Source organism: Monopterus albus, unplaced genomic scaffold, assembly GCF_001952655.1.
Source record: "Monopterus albus unplaced genomic scaffold, M_albus_1.0 scaffold44.1, whole genome shotgun sequence".
Lineage (NCBI taxonomy): Eukaryota > Metazoa > Chordata > Actinopteri > Synbranchiformes > Synbranchidae > Monopterus > Monopterus albus.
In genome coordinates, this window is record NW_018127924.1 from 1,618,722 (window position 1) to 1,624,633 (window position 5,912).

The window sequence follows — 5,912 nt, forward strand, 5'->3', positions numbered from 1 at the left end:
AAAGAGGTGGCATCTTGGTAGCTGCTACTACAGCAGGTTACAAACTTCACATTCAGGTGTATTACAATTTGCATTTTTATCTGGCAACAAATTAGCAAAATATTTGTTGATAGAACTGCACTTTGTCACAGCCATATGCAAAAGGAATATAAATCCATCAGACAAGGAAGCCTCAGCTGCCAAAAGTTTGTTTCTTTATTTACATGGTGCCTTTATATTTTTAATTGTGAATGATTAGGCTGTTCCATTTCATCCTCTATGGCTTTTTAAAAGGTTTAGTTTATATTTTATTCAATAATTCTGCCAGAAAAAAACATACAATAAATCAGACCCACATATTTGTTTTACCTTCATATTTGTTATAGAGTATTGTATATTGGTATATTATATAATATTTATACATGTCCTTGACAGATGCAGTGTTTATATGTTGTACTGATCTTTTACCTGATGTAGCTGTGTTTTCGGATTTAAGCACTCAAGTGCACCTTAATTGTTTGTAAATGTCCAAAATGCCAGGAAATAATTATTTTTTTACATGTAGATAATCATTATACCTTGGCTATCTTTAATCTGCAGGCATTATATAAGTTATTAATTTTTATACGGAAAATATTTAATTGACATTTTTATTGTTTTGTAAAAGGATTTTACATATACCTAAATCATAAAAAAGTACTGCATGTACCTAAAAACTTCCTTCTCAAAGCATCCAAAATCGAAATGTCCAAAAACGTAAGCACATACAGTACCTGCAGTGTATTGAAAACATTTTTAAGAAGAAAATGTGGGGAAATGATGTATTACAAAATAGGAAAATACATTTTCTGCACTGACTGTGTTAAAATCAAGATCACCAACAAACTATTTATCTAATGAACTTTTTATGTTCCTTGCATTGTATTTGTAATAAAATGTTGCATTTTGATGTTTTTTTTTTTCTCTCTCTGCACATTTCAACTTCTGGTCAAATTATTTTCATTGTCTGTTGTCTGAGATGTCAGAGATCTTCCTCATATCTGATTAGAGGCCCTTCCAAAAGTATCAGTCTTGCTCTTTGATTCTCAGGTTTTATTTTTAATTTAACAACATCACTGCAAAGTCCCACATCCTGTGTATCGAAGGCTACAACTGAACCATAACAAGTGAATCTTGACTTTGTCTCTTTCTATCTATGTCTACACAACTAAACAGAGATCTGACAGTGCTTCAGGGAGCTCTCCTGTTTTAGTGTGTCCAGTGAAACCACTGAACTCACTGAGAGGGAGAGACAGGGAGCAGAGTGAAATGCTACAAGGCAAAGCTGGGAGAATGTTCATCATCCCTTGAGATTACCATACAGCCCTGGAGAAAAACAATCCAAAAAGATGACATTTTCTTGTATTATACTTCTACCATTTTGTGAAAGTGATGGTAGAGAAAGTCAGAAAGCTGTAAAGACCTGGAAACTGTCAGAGAGGTGGGACTGGAGATGCAAAGTCATAAATGTTCTGATGTGTTTGGCAGATGCAGCAGTCTGTGCTCTTTCTTCCAACAGGGATATGGTTCTGGGCCAGCCTGCATTAAAGTTAGATGCACGAGAGCAACAGGATTTTATGCAAACAACCCACGACTAACAGACAGACAGTCTATAACATGCTATATTATCTGTTAAACATCTGCATTAATTCAAGTGCAAACTGGGTTGCAGAAAATGTCTTTCCAGACTGAAGTATTTGTAACAGTGCAATGCACTAGGGCAGGCTGGAATACAGCCGCTTATATTTGCATGATAAACAGCATTTGAGGGTTTTAAACCACTTCCTGCACTTTATTAAGAAGCTCCATCTGCAGTAGGGAGCCAGTCCTAACAGACCAGCACACTCCCTGGAACCAAAAAGCAGAAGGTTTTCGAGGAACACATTGAGAATGCACTGAAAAAAAATCTCTGTGTTTGAGCCACTGCTGGAACTGGAGCTGGACTCATGTCCACCAGTCATTTGCACTGGAAGAGATGACTGATGGATGTTTAAAAGGCACATCTGCAGGGTGAGGAGGATTAAATAACCTGCTGTGAACATTTACATTAATCAGTGGCAGAGGCAAAGCAAAGCCTAAGGGTAGAAATTTCTGTTAGGATGAAAGCAGCATCTGATGGTCTAAGGATAAGAAAAGAAAACAACTGCAAATGAAGCATAAAACAGGAAGGAATACAGCTCATGCATCTGTCCAAGATATGTACAAATATTATATAGTATGCCGATTTACAATATTCTATTGCATCATGATTCCATAATTGATCTGTTCACCTTTAATGATGCACACTCATATTCTTGCGTTCAGCGTCCTTAGTACAGCACTGTGTTTCTTATCATCTCCATATTATTCATACTTTTTGAGATATTCAAACCGTTTTCAACATTTTGATAAATGTTTGAAAATGCTGGAGAAACCTTGAACCCCTTCATAACTCATTCATACTTTAACTTGTGAACATCAGTCCAAGTTTAAATCTGTCACCACTTTTTAGACTTTATATTATATTAAGCTTTTATATTAAATCATTTTCAGCTTTTTCATGATGTTTATAGTTTTTCTATAGTTCCAGGTTTTGCTCTTTTCAGAGCCTCTTAAACTTTAGTATATGTGTTTTTTTGTACAGAATCAGATCTAGAGTGGATGATATCATCACAGTGTGGAGCCGGCTGGTCACCAGATGTTTGTAAGTTAAACCCAACATTCAGAGCATAAATGCCCAAATGCAGAACACAAAGCAGGATGTCTGCACTGGGGGCACTGAAGGCGACCTTCTACATCTCCTCTCTTAGTCTTGATCAGGTGATAGGTGTTGCATAAATCCAACTTGATAAAAGGCCGAAGGCACAATTATATGGTCATGAACCCTGCCCTCTCCATGTTAGAGACATTAAATAAATAAAAAAAAATCAGAATACAAATAAAATACAGTTTTCCCAAAGATGATTTCACAAAAGAAAGATGGCCAATCTGCAATATTTTGGCTTCACTTTTGCAAAGTGGCAGGAAGTGATGACACGCCATCCATCTTTATATCCAATCTATGGTTGAGACGTTTCTTAAATTTTACGACTGCAACCCAGTCCAGCTGTTCACACACAATTTATTTTTAACTGTTATCAGCACTTACACTTCAGCCAACGCTGAAGTGTACACGTTAACTCTCTTCCAGGACTCCATTTCAGTTCTTCAAGATCAATTAATCACCTACACTTCAACCAACTTTTCAACTTCTTTCAGTCCTCAACATTCAACTGAATCTCCATATACTTTCAGCACTTTATTTGAGCTGATGTTTCATTTCACCCAGCGCACACTTAAATGAAGATAGTTGAATTTTGTGCCTACACTGGAACTTTATTCAGAAAATGATTTAACTCTTGTTTCTGCTTCTTTTGGTGTTTGTATTATGACTGCAGCTTCAACTATTTCAGTTTTCGACTATTTCAAAAACTGTCAGGTTTGCTCGGCCGCTCTGGCCTCCCTCACCTTTCCTACTGTCTCTTGCCCATTAACACTAATCACGTTCACCTGTTCCTCACTCCCTTATCACCAGCTGCACTTGATTAGGTTGCTCACTATATTACCCGGTTTCACTCCTCAGTCACTTGCCAGTTCGTTCTAGTCTCTAGGCCATTTTTTCTTCATGCGCTTTTGTTATTTGTATGTATTTTTTGTATATTATTATTCCCTAGCCAGCTACTGTTTTGTGTTCTCCCCATGGACTGTTCCTCCGGACCGTGGCTCCACTCTCCCCTCCCAGGCAGGTCAATGCTCAGTCGCCTATCTGTTCTACTATTGTCATCATCTCTGTCTCCACCTTCAGTAGCCACCATCACCACCGACCAGCCCAGGAGTGACCCAGCCTACGCCTACGCAGCTCAGCCCAGCTCTCCATCTCCTCGCCTCCTGCTGTTGGTCAAACACCCGGCTACTACTCATCGACAGGACTACGCACTATTTCCCTCTGTGCATTTTGTTATTTCTCCTCATCACTGTACATAATAAATCGCTGCTTGCATCGAAGTCGGCTACCAGGGTCCACCTCTTTCTCGTTTGCTCACTGACAGGTGCGAACGGCACATAACAAAAACTTCAATGGCAAAATTGCAGCAGCAAGCACATACATATTTATAATTGTCACAACTGTGCTTGGTCTAATTGTACTTTATTACTTTATAATGGTATTTTACTGAATTCTTCAGTCAGTAGGCAAGAAGAATATACCGTACATGAATGTATTTGAAGATCAAGAGCAGTTGGAAAACAAACTCTGAAAGACAGAGAGAAAAAACTCACAGAGTTTCATTTGTCACTTGCCGTAGCAATAAATCCACTTTAACTGGTTTTTGCTATTGGACTGTGCCAACATGTACTGACGATGCATCTGTAAGGTCTTCTGAAGGCGTGCCGCTTTTTTTCACCACACATCTGAATCACAGATCTGTCAGATAAATTGTTATTGCTAAAACAGCTGTTTCCCTGAAATGTGAAGATGAGGAAACCTTTATCTGGAAAGAAGACGGAGACTTCATAGAGCCCACAGCAGGCTGAGAGATTATTAACGGAGTGGATGAGAAGGGGGAGGTAGTTTCCAAATGTGCAACCAACCGTCCAACTCCAGTTATTGTGAGAAAATGGGAACGAATTAAACCCTGAGTACTGTAAGTGCAATACTGGAAAAGGAACATGGTGTGGTAGTTTGCTGTTTGTTGTGCAAATACAAAAAAAATTCTCTTCTCTCATCTGCTTCTATTATTGTCTCTGTACTCTGCAACCTCTATGCCCTCTGTGACTTATGTCTGTGAATGGTTGAAAATTTGGATTCTCTGTGCCTTGAGGGGGATACTGGAAGAGACTTTTTCTAATTTACTGTGGGATTTTTTTTTCTTTTTCTTCTGTACCCCCTGGAAGCACCACAATATGTTTATTTTGCTCCCCTTACAGCTTAATCATCAGAAATGCAGCCTGTGCCCAGTCAAAGCCTTGCTTTGTCCTCAAAACTCCCCACAATCCACCAGTACCACAGCAAATTGAGGATATCAAAATGGAGCTGGAGTTAAAGCTCAGCTTAGAAAAGCAACACTGTAAATTTGTTTATGGACAAACTCAATATTCAGCCTATTAAAGAAGTATAAACATTTTAGCTGAAATGGACTATTTATGGGCCTGTGAAACAAGCATTCCAATATACGGACAGATTTTCACTACAACTATAAAAGCTAAATAAGACAGTCAATGAGTCCTGTCATTGCCAAATGAGCATCTCTCTTTCTCTGGACCTGGGAGAGATAGATCGCTGTCATTACTTTATGTACCATCCAAAATAAGGACCACCCATTGTACTTGAGCCTTTGAGCATAATATTTGGTAGTTCATTCCTGACCTAAATCAAATCAAATTTTATTTGTATAGCGCCAAATCACAACAAAAGTCATCTCAGGACACTTTACAAAGTAAGGTCTAGACCTTACTGTTATCAATATTATTACATAGGGAAAACCCAACAAATCCCCCTTGAGCAAGCACTTGGCGACAGTGGGGAGGAAAAACTCCCGTTAACGGAAGAAACCTCCGACAGACCCCGGCTCTTGGTGGGCGGCCTTCTGCCTCGACCGGTTGGGGTGAGTGGATAGAGGAGAGACAAAAGAAGAAAAGCAACAAGACACAACAATCAAACACTGATCAGGTCGATGTGGCCGGTGACTGCTCGTCAGAGACGTAGAGCTCCAGGGCCAGGGCAACCTGCAGAAAAGTACAGGGAGAGAGAGAGGACACACTACGGGAGAAAGGAGACACAAAGTTAGTAATGTGTAATAGTGGCAAGCTAGTGGCAGAGGTGCATGCGCAGACAACTGGAGTTATGACCTGGTCTGAACAGCCAGATTTTAAATCAT